The sequence below is a fragment of the Hyperoodon ampullatus genome (genome assembly GCF_949752795.1).
Source record: "Hyperoodon ampullatus genome assembly, chromosome: 6".
NCBI lineage: Eukaryota > Metazoa > Chordata > Mammalia > Artiodactyla > Ziphiidae > Hyperoodon > Hyperoodon ampullatus.
The window spans coordinates 16,441,769-16,460,182 of NC_136919.1; positions in this window are offsets into that span (position 1 = coordinate 16,441,769).

The following is an 18,414-nucleotide window of genomic DNA, read 5'->3' on the forward strand; positions in this document are numbered from 1 at the left end:
TTATTTAGAAAAATAAGGCAAAGTACTTACAAAAGAAGTGACAATGTTCAGGATTTGATTTATAATAGTCTAGAAAAAAGTAGAAAATTTAGATGACTCAAGACTGGCAAAATACTGATGATTACTGAAGATGAATTAAGAGTATATTAATGTTCATTATACTACTATCTATACTTTTGTGTAAGTTTGAAAATTACCATAATGAAAATGAGGAAAAAAATAGGAAAAGGTAGTTAACTCCTACCCTACTAAGGCCAATTTCAAATGAAAATATGTGAAAACTGTCTATGAAGAGTGGGAATGTCCTTCCAAACAGTTTTCTCATATGTCATCATCAAGCATTTAATGATTTAATAAATGAATTTATTATAAATTAAATTCTTATTACTGCATTTAATAATTTGATTAACAAACATTTATTAAGGGTTTACAGCATAAGATGCTAATGACTAATTGTGACAAAACAATTACTTTGCCTTCATAGAACTTGCATCTTGTGGGAGAGAAAAATAAGAAAAAAGCAAACAAATGAAATGACTATGGATTTTGATAATTATTGTGAAGAAAACAAGCAAGAAGGTGGGATAAATAGTACTGCAAAGAGAGTAGGATATTAGGGTTGTGAAGAAGAAGCCTCCATATGGGGCAATATTAAAGTTCTGACCTAAAGGAAGTCAAAAAAAAAAAAAAGAAAAGAAAAAAGAAAAAAGCACCTGCTATGCTGGGCAGAAATCTAAGTCCTCCAAGATTCCTGGTCTAAAGTATACATGCACCTTCTCCTAGTTATTCAATGAACACTAATCTAGGTACTACAGTGAAGAGATTCTACAGACGTAATTAAGGTCCCAAAATTAGTTGACTTTAAGACAGCGAGATTATCCATATGGGCCTGATTTAATCATATGATTCCTTTAAAAGAAAAGAGTTTACTCTGGCTGGTGGCAGAAGTCAGTGATTTTGAGGCATAAGAATGATTTGATGCACTATTGTTGGCTTAAAGATGGAAGTGGTCAGGTGGCAAGGAATGCAGGCAGCATCGAAAGCTGAGAGCAACACTTGATTGACAGCCAGCAAGTACAGATCTCAGTCCTGTAACCACAGAGAACTGAATTCTATCAACAACAAGAATGAGCATGGAAGTGGGTTTGTTTTGTTTTGCTTTTCCCCAGAGTTTCCAGAATATCACTCAGTTTGAGTGACACCTTGAGTTTAGCCTTGTGATACCCTGAGCAGAGAACCTAGCCATAATATATCAGAATTCTCACCTACAGAAGTGAGCCTTTCATAAAATATTTGAGGGGATTCTCTCCATGGGAGGTAATTTAGTGGTGGAAAATGGAAAGTTCTTACCTTTGGAAAAAATTTACTCATAATAAATATGAATGGCACATTTCTACAAGGAGATATTTGAGACAGGAGAATACTTCAGATTCCATTTCAGTGATGAAAATAATCTGGGGATTGTAAATCGAGGAAATGAGAGTTTAAATGCAACAGTTAATGTGTATGTAAATTTAACAGGGCTCAATTACTGGTTAGATGTGAGGCAAGGGTAAATAAGAAGAGTGGAGAAAGTGGTATCTTGAACTCAGCTGATCAGAAAGTTTGTGATGTGGAAAATGGCAAATTAGAAGGGACAGGATTGTTGGGGAAGATAATGATTTGAGTCATTATCATGCAAATATTGTCATGCAACTATAACTTAAGGTTACAGCAGAGAGTGGGAAGAAATGCTGGATGAAAACTAAAGAGAAATTCTGAACTGGAATAAAATATGTGGTAGTCATTTCAATAAAATTAATAAGTATGTAAATAATAAGCATGGATGAATTGGCAGAGAGGGAAAAAATAAGAAATCTAGGGACTGGATCTAGAGGGTGATTTCAATTATGTGCTGGACCTGGCTTGCCCACACTTGCCTGAATGGATTTTGTATATTCCTTCCTAACTCTGTATTCACTGACTTATCACATTGGTAGCTTGAACTAGACCATATTAGAAGTATTTAAACCACAGACATCAGCAAACACTGTAAGTCAGTTCCCCTTCCCCTTGCCACCCCAGAGAACCAGTTGTTAAAACATTTACTGGCTACCTACTGAATACAGAAGACAGGAATTTTAAGTACAGCCAGTTCCAGAGTAGTTAAAAAAAAAAAAAAAAAAACTAAGGTAGTTGATTGTCAAAGAAGAAACTACTATCATGAAAACTGTGTCTACTGTGTAAATTGTTCAGGATGTCCAAAAAGTATGAATGACTTTTGTGAATTTGTTATTAACCCAAGAGAGCATTTTCAATAAAGGAGAGGCCAAATGGCAAGGAATTGGGCAAAGATTATATGCTGAGAAAATAGATCCTAAGTAGAATGCTATTATTTCACCCAAATGACATGGTTTAGTGCATCCTTTGCTGGAAGAAGAATCAGATCTGAGTCCCTTATGGTGGCACTATTATCACTCTGGGCCTCAGTTTCTCATTTGTAAAATCAGGGGTTTAGATGAAGTTTTCTGTAAGGCCTATTCTACATCTGTTTGTTGAGAACTGATGTTCTAAGATGTCTAAGAAATCAGTTAAAACAAATGAAATAAAACTCCAGCATCCTCACACCCACCTTAGTCGCCCTTGACTACACTTTTGTAATTGCATTCTTTCTCCCATGAACTCCATATGTGGAGCCAACTCTTCTAGGAATTAAACACATGCATCATCTCACACTTGGTACAGGTATTGTTTAAGAGAGGAATGAGACAGTCAACTGAGGCTGATTGATATGTTGTCTCAGAGGTGGGGGGTTAAGGGGAGAAAGGATTATTAAGCAAAGCTACTTCTCCCACTTCATCCCTTCAGCTCAAATTATTCAGTCAGTGCTGTCAAGCCAACTAAAATGACTCCTTGTGGTTGAAAAGACAGATTTTTATTTTTCATGCTAAATTTTAAAACACATTTAAAATTATTTTTATCAAATATTTATCAGAGAAAGCTTAGCTCTTCTCTCTCTCAGGGGTTTCATGGAAAACTTTTTGATGTGGTTTCTCCTTGGAAATTTACTGGCTGGCCAGGTTTCCTTTGACTGTCTGACACTAAACAACTTGATTTGCCACTAGCTTTTAAGCCTGAGAGTTGTCCCAGAGTTCTGGCAACATGTTCTGATACCTGCCTCAGTGTTCTGATACCTGTGACTAAAACTACACAGGGGATTGGAAACCAAATAAAGTTTTACCATTCACTGAGGGAGAAGATGGGCTGCAGGGAAATCTAAGTCCTTATGGTGAAGCAAACATACTTAACAGCTGCATCTAAAGCAGGTGGTGAAGAAGATTTAGGTGCCCTGGCTAAGTTTCAGTCTCTGACCCCAATGTCTGATAATATCAATGCCAGAGCTAGAAGTACATGGGAACATAAGAGTTAGCAGACCAGAGAGTGAGGATGAGAAAAATATAAGGAGGGGGAAAAGGGAGGATAATAAGTCACATTCTAGAAATATTAGCTATGTCATTTCCATGATACACATCCCCCCATGATGATATCTGTGTAGATCTTGTTTATGTTGATACAGAGCTCAACAAGGTGATCTTGATAAGAAGCATAGATTCAGAAGTGATCAGATTTATAGCCAATAAGACCTAAAGAGTGGATGAAACTGCCCAAGGACATGTAGACTGAGCAAATGAGAGAGAGATGGAAAAATTCAAGGATGACATCATTACTTAGTGGGAAAAAAATGTTGAGGAGTCAATAGAGGCATTTGATAAGTGTAGTGGTCAGATAGGCCAACAGAACACAAGATGAGGGTAGCATTAAGACAAAGGTAAGGTGGGGCTTCCCTGGTGGCACGGTGCTTAAAATTCCACCTGCCAAAGCAGGGCGCACGGGTTCTCAAGCCCTGATCCAGGAAGATCCCACATGACGCAGAGCAACTAAGCCCGTGTGCCACAACTACTGAGCGTGCACTCTAAAGCTCACATGCCACAACTACTGAGCCCACACGCCTAAAGCCCGTGCTCCACAACAAGAGAAGCCACCCAAGTGAGAAGCCTGCGCACCGCAATGAAAAGTAGCCCCCACTCGCCACAACTAGAGAAAGCCCACACGCAGCAATGAAGACACAATGCAGCCCAAAATAAATTTTAAAAAAAGACAAAGGTAAGGCACTGTGACAGTGTCAATGATCCCTGAAGAGTCAAGAAAATTAGTCAGTGGATTTGAAATTAGAAAATACTGATAAACTTAGCAAGATAAATTTTAGTTGAGTCTGGATTTGGAGGAAGGAGAGGGGATGAAAACATGAAGCAGCAAAGAGAATAAAGAAAATATATTTTGGGGGATGGTGATAGTCTTCAAAGGAAATAATTATAAATGGTTGCTGGAGGGGAATACAGGGTGAAGGAAGATTATCTGTTTATTCATTTACTTTTATGAAGGAGAATATTACATGTCCATAGGCTATGGCCATAGTAGATTAAAAATATAGAAAGGAGATTAGTTTATTGATAAAGTGAAATATTAAGAGGACATTCATGACTAAAATGAAGTCCAATTTCACAGGATGTGAGAAATTTCTGGGAACAGGTTACTATGGGTCCTGGATTCAATATTAATCCTAATCTTTTTTTGGACCAAAAGTCAATGAGTAGTATTAGTACCATGAGATGATAATTGAAATCACTAAATGAATTTCCTTCCTAAGAATGATCATTTTTAGGTATGAAATGTCCTGTTTCGTAAGTATGACTCTCTTTACTGGACATATTCAAGCAAAAAACGACCTTCTTTGGGGAAGGAATCTGGACCAGAAGACATCTAAAAAACTTGAAAACTATGTATCTATAGTTATCTGAAATTAGCCACAATTAATATCTCCATTGATTGACCAAGATAAATAATTTCAATTAACACATTCATTTATCTATACCTTCAAGAAAAGTTTATTGACCACCTACTTTGTTCTGGGCACTATTATATATTTTGGGGATACAGTAATGACACAAGAGATACTTCCTTATTCTCAAAAAGCTTATGTTCTAGAAGACATGGAAAAACACACAAATGTAGAATATAATGTTAGTGTCTGAGTTGGCTAGGGCTACCGTAACAAAATACCACAGACTGGATAGCTTACACCATAGAAAATTTCACAGTTCTGGAGGCTGCCAAGTCCAAGATCAAGGTGCCAGCAGGGTTTGTTTCTGATGAGACCTCTCTTCTTGGCTTGCAGATGGCACCTCCTAGCTTTGTCTTCACTTGGCCTTTTCTCTGGGCATGAAGAGAAGTATCTCTGGTGCCTCTTCCTCTTATTATAAGGATACCAGTCATAATGGATAAGGGTCCCACTTTTATGACTTCATTTAACCTTAACTGCCTCCTTAAAGGTCCTATCTACAATTACAGTCATATTGGGGAGTTAGAGCATCAACATATGAATTGAATTTGCATACAATTCAGTCCATTAAGAAACAGTGATAATTGCTACAAAAGTTAGAGTAAAGGATTGCAAAATGATAAAAGGGGTCCTATGTAGATAGCACAGCCAAACACACACACACACACACACAAACTGAGGTAGTGGTTTTGTGTAGAAACCTGAATGATGTAAGCAAGTAATGAGAAGGCTGGGGAAGCACATTCTAATCAACCATGACAAAAAATGATGCAACGGTTCTGAAGAAGTTGTAAGCTTTATCTGTTTGAAGGACATCAAGAAGGCCAAGATGTCTAGCACAAAGCAAGTTTTATGAGTAAAATCTAAATACTGTTGACTCTTGAACCACATGGGGGTTTAGGGACACTGACCCTTCATGCAGTTGAAAATCTGAGTATACATTATAGTAAGCCCTCCATAAACATGAATTCAACCAACCACAAATCAAGTATTACTGTAGTATTTACTACTGAAAAAAATCCATGTACGAGTGAATGCTAGCAGTTCAAACCCATGTTGTTCATGGGTCAACTGTAATTATATGAGCTTGATAGTAGGGCTCATGTATTCAATAAATATCTACTGAGTTTCCACTATACTGTAAGTCACACAGTTGGTACCGGGGATATAAGTTGTGAATAAAACAATTTGTATGCTGAAAAAATCTTCTGGATAGATCTAATATGACGATACAGTGATAGAGACACACAACCTTTTGGTCTAAATAGAATCTGGCAGGCATTTTCATCCGATGGCTGATCTATGTAAAGTTACATTGGAATGAGACTGTCTGCATTGTATCTCTGCCCTGCTACTCTGTAGCTGCACTGATTTAAGTTACCTAATGTTTTTGAACCTATAATTCCTCATTTGTAAATGAGTAAAGTTTCATTTCTCATAGACGCTTGAATATTACTTACATTAATTAAAGCAGACTTCCTAATAAAGTGTTGTCACTGAGTATGCATTCAATAAGCAAGAGTTCTCCTTCACAAGATGCTCCATATCCATTTGGAGGTGTTTGATTCCAAAATAAATTGGGTCAGAAGAGTAATCATGGAGAACACTTCAGACCAGAACTGGAGGAGATGGTATGAGGAATACAGATGAGTAATTAAGACTCTATAGAGAAAGGGGACTCCAAAGTATGCCTCAAGTCACCTTTCAGAACCCCCTATTTATGTTTATGGATAACAAATGGTTATGCATTATTCGGGTAGAAGATTACAGATAAGCAAGAAGGGAAGTCTAGAATGGTATGGGTAGTAATGGATTAGAATTTTAGATAGCAGTATGAACTCATATTTAGCTTACTATTATTAAGATATGAATTACTTTTAGAAATATTTATAAAAATATGTGTCTACATAGATTAGTATACATACACATATATTTCCATGTCACTTAGACCTTTGTTTCTGATACTCTTTAGAGAAATGACTGATTCTAAGACAAGGACAGGGAATACAGATGAGCCAGAAGTACCCCAGTAGCAAGGAGTACACCTACTAGGGCAGGAAATATACAGAATGAGCCTGTAGCATTCTGAGGTGCTAGAAAATAAGAAAGCGCTAAAACACACCACACACACCCATACCCCACCCCATACCACAACCCACACCTCCCCACATACAATTATGGGGTTCTATCAAAGGGGTAGAGACCCAACTGAAATAGCTGCCAATAACCAAAGCTGGAATATTTGATTAAAATTAAATAGTGCTGGGTTATAATTTAAAGTATAAAACAAATATATATGAGACCATACTGATATAAATAATTGAATGAATAATACATGGGGGACAATAAAAATCCCATACAGAAGAATTACAAATAGTTTATGTAATAAGCTGCCTTTAATGTAGTGGGACATAACTCCTTATGCTTTAAGTATGTAAAGGAAAGAAAAAAGAGTTACTTTACAGTGGTAAAACCTTACAAACATTACCTCAAGCCAAGGGATCCAAGTGATATGACATACTGATAACACGTACCCTTGATATGAACATTGCCTCAGTCTAATCATGAGAAAAAGCATCAGATAAATCCCAGTTGAGACACATTCTACAAAATAGTTGGCCAGTACTCTACAAAAACTGTCTAGTTCATCAAAAACAAGGAAAATCTAAAGTCACTGTCACAACAAGGAACCTAAGGAGGTAGGACTAATATAATGTGATGTCCTGGGATGGAATCCTGAAACAAAAAGAAAACAAAAAGGAAAAACTAAGGAAATCTGAATAAAGAACAGACTTTAATAATAATATAGCAATATTGGTGTGTTAATTGTGACAAATGTGCTATAGTAGTACAATATATTAAAAGGAGAATCTAGGTATATAGTATACAAGAGTTCTCTGTACTATTTTGACAATTCTGTTAATCTAAAACTAAATGTTTATTTAAAAAAAACAACTGAACAAATTTTTAAAAATAAGACACTAGAATATCTAATCGAGAGTTTACACCAATACTGGTTCAGCATCCCTAAATGTGATTTCCGTGGAATAGTAGTCATGTGAGATGCCCTAGGAAAACAAATCATTTCTTTGGTCAAATAATTTTGAGACAGGCTGCATATTGCAAGAGCCTTTGGAGATTCACAAAGCACATTCGAATATTAAAAATGCTAAGAAATCTTACAGAAATCATACAATTTAAAGTTTACCACAGCATTTCCCAAACTTACTGTAACTTTTCAATTTTTTTGCCATATCGTCTAACATCTGTGGAGATAAAATTCCCTAGAACATACTTTGGGAAGTGTTTGTTGCACTGCTGTGTTCGCTACTGAAATCCATAATGAGATGCCCATGGAGGAAATATGTGATATTCTTTAGTTGAAGTTATGTAGAATGAGATGTGATGGAAGAAATTTTGGGTGGCTAATCTGCCAAAGATATTTGTAAAACACAGTATCTACTATCAGAACTCTGAGGAAATGTCCTGTTGAAGATAACATGTAGCTGAAGTAGCAGATCTAATCAAAAAGTACAAATATGTGACTTCAGTATGAAGAAAACTCTTCGAAGAATTAGAGCTGTTCAGGAATACATGTGGTAGGCATTAAGGTCCCTAGAGGTGTTCAAACTGTAAGATAAGGTATGAAGGGACAATGTAAAGAAATGAACAAGGCTGGAGGAGATGACCTTCATGAGCCCTCCCAGTCTTATGATCCTGCTTATATATTCACCCATTCACAAAATGGTTTGTGCCTATTACGTGGCAAGCACTATGCTAAGTTTTTGGTGTGAAACATTAGCATGTTTTATGTTCCTCCTCCCCCACTGGTTTCAATCTAACAGGAAATAAGAAGAAAACGAGGGTTATGGAAGAATGAAAGTTGTCCCTACTAAGGACCATACCAGAGATTGGGAAAATTTCCAGGGAAAGGATATCTAATAACAACTGTGAACACTTAGGTAGTTCGATGTGCCAACGACTTATTATATTTATATATTGAGTCATTTCATTCTCATAATTTATGAAGTAGATTCTATTATTATTACCTTATTTTGCACATGAAGATATTGTGTGACCAAGATCTTAACCATCAAGTACCATTGTCCAAAGTAAGACTTGAAGGATGAGTAATCAAAAAAGTTATGTGGTATGTGTTTGTGTGTAGCAGAGAAAGGGAGGGAGACAGGAGAAAAAATAAAACAAAGATTTGAAAGATAAAGGGAATAACTTGTTCATTCTCTCTCAGAAGTGTGAGTAACCAGGGAACCATGCAATAAATTTAAAGTACTTTTGAGTTATTTCCCAGACTAAAATTCCTGATATTAACAAAAAGAAAAAAAATGAAAGCAGATTTCTTCTTCGTTTTACTTCTTTTATTCTCCCCATCCTCACCCAAACATCCACCTCCCTTTCATGTACACACACATACACAAATACAAACACATACACAACAAGGTTTAATTTGGAAAACTAAGAAGGTGTACTAACTCCCTTTTAAACCATAGCTCCACAGAGCTGGGATTAGTCCCTCCTCCCTTCTATGTACCTAGAAAAATTAATTTAGCAAAGCAAAATGAGAAAAGGTAAAGACTCCATTTATTAGCTTATCTGCTCCAGATTTCTGTAGCACTTAGGAACTTGAGAGGGCTTGCCTGAGGGCCCAGCCTGATGGTGGTGATGCCACATTGGGTAAAGCCTGCACAGTTCACAAGTTCTCTAGCTGCTGAAACCGTGTATTTGAAAATGATGATTGAGTTACTCCAGCAATTATGAGATTGGATACCACTCAGGCCTGCAAGACTCTTTATTACACACAGTGATTCAAAGTTTAAAAGGCCATAAATCCCACTTGTAAAGAAATACTCCAGGCCCAGACAGGTTGCCCCTCTTTGGAAATGGAGCAAACGACCAGAAGGTTTGGTGGTGACTATGGTCCTGTAAGGTGGAGGTGGGAGAAAGTCTTTCAACCCATAGAGCGCAGGTGCTTCATACTTTGTAAAGCCCTTTTTCATATCCTTACTTTATTCTCACTTGAAGGAGAGAGAGAGGAATTTTTAAATCCTCATTCAATTCAGGAAACTGAGTCTCTGAGATAAAGTCACTATCCTAGATCAAGTAACTTTCAAATCATATATCCAGAGCTGCAGAACACGCTTATGTTTTTTCACCATAACCCTGAGGTTATGGGGCATGGTAGGAATTAGCAAACCCTACTCTGCAAGGGGGATAAATCAGTCACAGAAATGTCAATGCTATGTAACAAACAAAAAGCATACATAAGTAAGCCTATTATTTATCTCTTGAATCTGAGGGCTGTATAGGGGTGTACTGATCTAGAATGGTGAAAGCTCTCCCAGAGATCTCCATCTCAATGCTAAGACTCAGCTCCACTCAACAAACAGCAAGCTACAGTGCTGGACACCCTATGCCAAACAACTAACAAGACAGGAACACAACCTCATCCATTAGCAGAGAGGCTGCCTAAATCATAACAAGGTCACAGACACCCCAAGAAACACCACCAGACGCGGTCCTGCCCACCAGAAAGAAAAGGGGATTCTGTCCCCTGTACCTTCATTCTCCTCCTGGGAACAGCAGGTCAGCCTGAGCATGTTCTTCTCACGGTGTGCACTTAAGCACAAGAGCACAAGGAGGAATACACAAGTCATCTTGAGGCTGAGCCTCAGGACAGCCCTATCATTTTCACCCCATTCTATTGGCTGAAGGAAGTTACATAGAAAGCAGGGAAGTACACCTCACACACAATGGAAGGGCACTGCAGATTTACATAGAAAATAACATGGATGTGGGCAGCAGTGAAGAATTTAGACAATCTACCACCATGGAGAGATGACTGTGGACCATGAGGAGAGAAGGTTAAAAATGCCTCTCTCTTAACACTGATGGAAAGTCTGAAGCACACTGAGGGAGACTCAGGATAAGACAGTTGGTCCAGGATCTCATGTAATACCCCATATATTTTAATAAAATTTAAAGATTTCTTTGCATAAACAGTAACAAGTTATTATAAGGTTTGAAGTAGGGATGTGATGTGATCAAACTTACATGTTTAAAAGTTCAAGATTAGAGAAAAATAAACCAGTTACGGGGAGACCTTAAAGATGGTGGAGGAGTAAGACGTGGAGATCACCTTCCTCCCCACAAATACATCAGAAATACATATACATGTGGAACAACTCCTACAGAACACCTACTGAACGCTGGCAGAAGACCTCAGACTTTCCAAAAGGCAAGAAATTCCCCACGAACCTGGCCATGTGGCTGACAGGGTCTTGGTGCTCCAGCCAGGTTTAAGGCTTGTGCCTCTGAGGCGGGGGAGCCGAGTTCAGGACATTGGTTCACCAGAGACCTCGCAGCTCCATGTAATATCAAATGGCGAAAGCTCTCCCAGAGATCTCCATCTCAACGCTAAGACCCAGCTCTACTCAACAACCAGCACGCTACAGTGCTGGACACCCTATGCCAAACAACGAGCAAGACAGAAACACAACCCCACCCATTAGCAGAGAGGCTGCCTAAAATCATAAAAAAGTCACAGACAAACCAAAACACACCACCAGATGTGGTCCTGCCCACCAGAAAGACAAGATAGAGCCTCATCCACCAGAACACAGGCATGAGTCCCCTCCTCCAGGAAGCCTACACAACCCGCTGAATCAACCTTACCCACTGGGGGCAGACACCAAAAACAATGGGAACTATGAACCTGCAGCCTGTGAAAAGGAGACCCCAAGCAAAATAAGTGAAGCAAAATGAGAAGACAGAGAAATATGCAGCAGATGAAGGAGCAAGGTAAAAACCCACCAGACCAAACAAATGAAGAGGAAATAGGCAGTCTACCTGAAAAAGAATTCAGAGGAATGATAGTAAAGATGATCCAAAATCTTGGACCTAGAACGGGGAAAATACAAGGGACGTTTAACAAGGACCTAGAGGAACTAAAGAGCAAACAAACAATGATGAACCACACAATACATGAAATTAAAAATTCTCTAGAAGGAATCAATAGCAGAATAACTGAGGCAGAAGAATGGATAAGTAACCTGGAAGATAAAGTAGTGGAAATAACTACCGTAGAGCAGAATAAAGAAAAAAGAATGAAAAGAATTGACGACAGTCTCAGAGACCTCTGGGGCAACATTAAACGCACCAACATTCGAATTATAGGGGTCCCAGAAGAAGAAGAGGAAAAGATAGGGACTGAGAAAATATTTGAAGAGATTATAGTTGAAAACTTCCTTAATTATTGGAAAGGAAATAGTCAATCAAGTCCAGGAAGCACAGTGAGTCCGATACAGGATAAATCCAAGGAGAAACACACCAAGACCCATATTAATCAAACTACCAAAAATTAAATACAAAGAAAAAATATTAAAAGCCGCAACGGAAAATCAACAAATAACATATCCAAGGGAATCCCCATAAGGTTAACAGCTGATCTCTCAGCAGAAACTCTGCAAGTGAGAAGGGAGTGGCAAGACATATTTAAAGTGATATAAGGGAAAAACCTACAACCAAGATTACTCTACCCAGTGTGGATCTCATTCAGATTAGATGGAGAAATTAAAACCTTTACAAACAAACAAAGGTTAGGAGAATTCAGCACCACCAAACCAGCTTTACAACAAATGCTAAAGGAAATTCTCTAGGCAGGAAACACAAGAGAAGGAAAAGACCTGCAATAACAAACCCAAAACAATTAAGAAAATAGTAATAGGAATATACATATCAATAATTACCTTAAATGTAAATGGATTAAATGTTCCAACCAAAAGACACAGACTGGCTGAATGGATACAAACACAACACCAGTATATATGCTTTCTAAAAGAGAACCACTTCAGACTTAGGGACACATACAAACTGAAAGTGAGGGGATGGAAAAAGATATTCCGTGCAAATGGAAATCAAAAGAAAGCTGGAGTAGCAATTCTCATATGAGACAAAATAGACTTTAAAATAAAGACTATTACAAGAGACAAAGAAGGACACTACATAATGATAAAGGGCTCAATCCAAGAAGAAGATATAAAAATTTTAAATATTTATGTACCCAATATAGGAGCACCTCAATGCATAAGGCAAATGCTAACAGGCATAAAACGGGAAATTGACAGTAACACCGTCATAGCAGGGGACTTTAACACCCCACTTTCACCCATGGACAGAACATCCAAAATGAAAATGATAAGGAAACACAAGCATTAAATGATACATTAAACAAGATGGACTTAATTGATATTTATAGGACATTCCATCCAAAACCAATAGAATACACTTTCTTCTCAAGTGCTCATGGAACATTCTCCAGGATAGATCATATCTTGGGTCACAAATTAAGCCTTGGTAAATTTAAGAAAACTGAAATCGTATCAAGTATCTTTTCCAACCACAATGCTATGAAACTAGATATCAATTACAGGAAAAGATCTGTAAAAAATACAAACACATGGAGGCTAAACAATACACTACTAAATAACCAAGAGATCACTGAAGAAATCAAAGAGGAAATCAAAAAATACCTAGAAACAAATGGCAATGAAAACATGACAACCCGATGCAGCAAAAGCAGTTCTAAGATGGAAGTTTATAGCCATGCAATCCTACCTCAAGAAAAAAGAAACATCTTAAATAAACAACCTAACCTTAACCCTAAAGCAATTAGAGAAAGAAGAACAAAAAAACCCCAAAGTTAGCATAAGGAAAGAAATCATAAAGATCAGATCAAAAATAAAGGAAACAATAGCAAAGATCAATAAAAATAAAAGCTGGTTCTCTGAGAAGATAAACAAAATTGATAAACCATTAGCCAGACTCATCAAGAAAAAAAGGGAGAATACTCAGATCAATAGAATTAGAAGTGAAAAAGGAGAAGTAACAACTGACACTGCAGAAATATAAAGGATCATGACAGATTACTAAAAGAAACTATATGCCGATAAAATAGACAACCTGGAAGAAATAGACAAATTCTTAGAAAAGCACAACCTTCCGAGACTGAACCAGGAAGAAATAGAAAATATAAACAGACCAATCACAAGCACTGAAATTGAGACAGTGATTAAAAATCTTCCAACAAACAAAAGCCCAGGCTCAGATGGTTTCATAGGCGAATTCTACCAAACATTTAGAGAAGAGCTAGCACCTATCCTTCTCAGACTCTTCCAAACTATAGCAGAGGGAGGAAAACTCCCAAACTCATTCTGCGAGGCCACCATCACCCTGATACCAAAACCAGATGAAGATGTCACAAAGAAAGAAAACTACAGGCCAACATCACTGATGAACATAGATGCAAAAATCCTCAACAAAATACTAGCAAACAGAATCCAACAGCACATTAAAAGAATCATACACCATGATCAAGTGGGGCTTATCTCAGGAATGCAATGATTCTTCAATATATGCAAGTCAATCAATGTGATAAACCATATTGACAAACTGAAGGAGAAAAACCATATGATCACCTCAATGGATGCAGAAAAAGCTTTTGACAAAATTCAACACCCATTTATGATAAAAACCCTCCAGAAAGTAGGCATAGAGGGAACTTACTTCATCATAATAAAGGCCATATATGACAAACCCACAGCCAACATCGTTCCCAATGGTGAAAAACTGAAACCATTTCCTCTAAGACCAGGAACAAGACAAGGCTATCTACTCTCACCACTATTCTTCAACATAGTTTTGGAAGTTTTAGCCACAGCAATGAGCGAAGAAAAAGAAATAAAAGGAATCCAAATCAGAAAAGAAGAAGTAAAGCTGTCACTGCTGGTAGATGACATGACACTATACATAGAGAATCCTAAGGATGCTACCAGAAAACTACTAGAGCTAAGCAATGAATTTGGTAAAGTAGCAGGATACAAAATTAATGCACAGAAATCTCTGGCATTCCTATACACTAATGATGAAAAATCTGAAAGAGAAATTAAGGAAACACTCCCATTTACCACTGCAACAAGAAGAATAAAATATCTAGGAATAAAGCTGCCTAAGGAAACAGAAGACCTGTATGGAGAAAACTATAAGACAGTGATGAAAGAAATTAAAGATGATACAAACTGATGGAGAGATATATAACATGTTCTTGGATTGGAAGAATCAACATTGTGAAAATACTACCCAAAGCAATCTACAGATCTACAGATTCAATGCAATCCCTATCAAACTACCATGGCATTTTTCACAGAACTACAGCAAAAAATTTTACAATTTGTATGGAAACACAGAAGACCCCAAATAGCCAAAGCAATGTTGAGAAAGAAAAACGGAGTTGGAGGAATAAGGTTCCCAGACTTCATACTGTACTACAAAGCTACAGTAATCAAGACAGTATGGTACTGGCACAAAAACAGAAATATAGATCAATGGAACAGGATAGAAAGGCCAGAGATAAACCCATGCACCTATGGCCACCTTATTTTTGATAAAGGAGGCAAGAATATACAATGGAGAAAGACAGCCTCTTCAGTAAGTAGTGCTGGGAAAACTGGACAGCTACATGTAGAAGAATGAAATTAGAACACTCCCTAACACCATACACAAAAATAAACTCAAAATGGATTAAAGACCTAAATGTAAGGCCAGACACCATAAAACTTTTAGAGGAAAACATAGGCACAGCACTCTATGACATAAATCACAGCAAGATCCTTTTGGACCCACCTCCTAGAGCAATGGAAATAAAATAAATAAATAAACACATGGGATCTGATGAAACTTAAAAGCTTTTGCACAGCAAAGGAAACCATAAACAAGATGAAAAGACGACCCTCAGAATGGGAGAAAATATTTGCAAATGAACCAACTGACAAAGAATTAATCTCCAAAATTTATAAGCAGCTTACGCAGCTCAAGATTAAAAGAACAAACAACCCAATCCAAAAATGGGCAGAAGACGTAAACAGACATTTCTCTAAAGAAGATATACAGACTGCCAACAAACACATGAAAGAATGCTCAACATCACTAATCATAGGAGCAATGCAAATCAAAACCACAATGAGGTATCACCTCATGCCAGTCAGAATGGCCATCACCCAAAAATCCACAAACAATAAATGTTGGAGAGGGTGTGGAGAATAGGGAACCCTCTTGCACTGTTGGTGGGAATGTAAACTGATACAGCCACTAAGGAGAACAGTATGGAGCTTCCTTAAAAAAACTAGAAATAGAACTCCCATATGACCCAACAACCCCACTACTGGGCATATACCCTGAGAAAATCATAATTCAAAAAGAGTCATGTACCACAATGTTCACTGCAGCTGTATTAACAATAGCCAGGACATGGAAGCAACGTTAAGTGTCCATCGACGGATGAACAGATAAAGAAGTTGTGGCAAATATATACAATGGAATATTACTCAGCCATAAAAAAAAACAAAATTGAGTTATTTGTAGTTAGGTGGATCAATCTAGAGACTGTCATACAGAGTGAAGTGGGTCAGAAAGAGAAAAATAAATACCATATGCTAACACATATATATGGAAACTAAAAAAAAAAAAGGTTCTGAAGAACCTAGGGGCAGGACAGAAATAAAGACGCAGATGTAGAGAATGGCCTTGAGGACACGGGGAGAGGGAAGGGTATGCTGGGATGAAGTGAGAGAGTGGCGTGGACTTACATAGACTACCAAATGTAAAACAGATAGCTACTGGGAAGCAGGCGCATAGCACAGGCAGATCAGCTCGGTGCTTTGTGACCACCTAGAGGGGTGGGGTAGGGAGGGTGGGAGAGAGACCCAAGAAGGAGAAGATATGGAGATATATGTATATGTACAGCTGATTCACTTTGTTATAAAGCAGAAACTAACACACCATTGTAAAGCAATTATACTCCAATAAAAATGTTTAAAAAAGAAAAAAAACAGGATGCACAGTGTTGCTGGAAAGAGATCATGGATTAGACAAGTGGCAGTAGAGATGGGGGAAAAAGTCTCACAAACATCAAAAGATATTTGGAGATGCAGTTGAAAGTTCTTAGAAACTGACTGGAAGTGACAGGACTGGGAATTGAGGGAGGTAGCACTGCATGTCATGAATGAAGTGCAAAATTCTGGCGCGAGAAACTTGAAGGATGAAAGTGGAGAAGACAGGAAAAGAGGCAGAGATTCATACTATGCTCTTTTTGCCAAGTGTACCGCTCCAAAAATGAAGTATCAGACTCTTTGCTCTGCTTCTCCAGGGCTGGGCACTGCCTATGCCCCCAGATTCAAGTGGCCTTTACCCTCCTTCCAGGCAGCATCTGTAATAGTTTTCTTTTTTAGGATTTTATTATGGCAAGTGTCAAAACCTGAATCAAAATTTCTGGGATGAGACCCAGGTGTCCATATTTTTGAAAATCCTCATGAACGACTTTGGTTGAGATCTACATACTAGACAATAATCACCCCCAGGTAGGGACTGTGTCTTGTTCACCAGGTTCTGGCTTATAGTTAGCACTCAAGAAATATTTTTGACTGATAGCATGATTGAAAAGATGGATGGATGCATAGCTGGTAGGATGGATAAATAGACAGATGAATGAATTTTAAAGCGTTCAATGACCCTAAGTTACTAACAGAGTGATGTTAACTTTAGGATAAAAAGTTATGTAATTTTTTAAATTAAAAAATCATTAAAATATTTGTGATGTGGGACAATATGACAAGCAGTCTACATAAAGTTTATTAAAGGAATATTGGATTTAAGTTCAAAGTATTAAATAGAAAGGCTTTCAATAAAATGGGATTTGGAAGTTGGCATAAGTAATACCATAATGCCTGAGTAGATATCTTGGGAAAGAATGGGATTGCTGAAGGTAATTAAGAATACTGTCATATCAACAAAATTATTTGTGTGAATAGTAATCAGAGAACAGGGCCAAACAAATTTCATTTTTCTGGATATGGTGAATATTCAGGACTCATCACAGCTGAAACATCTCACCGCACACATAAACATTGAAATGATTGAAATGTCACAGAATTGGGGTTGAGGAAAAAGTATTTTGAAAAATTTACCATGCCTTACCCTGTGCACAAATAGTACCACATTCCCTAAAAGTCAACATGGGTAATTGGCTTGTATTAATCTAATCACCTCTGGTAACCATAAGGATTATTAATATAAAAGAATTAACTCTAAAAGCCAAGAATTACTGAACTGAAATGAGTGTGTGTGTTTAGGGTTCTAACAGGTATTAAACTGGTGTACAATTCTATTGTGTCTGCCAGTATTTGTCTTAAGATCCCCCTCCCTGTGTTCTCACATCGCAAATGTTAGCCTTTACTATTGCTTTTATTTGATTTTGACATTTAATTGGCGAAGACTGCAAGCATCGATCTTTCCACCTCTCATACTACCAGCTCTGTTTACCTAAGAAGGTTTTTGTGACAATCCAATATAAAACAATATATGAAACATGTTACAGTTCAATAAAACTGCACAAGTAGGAAGAATTACAAATATAACCATTCATTATCATCACCATCATCATCATCATCACAGAAGCCTTGTATTTG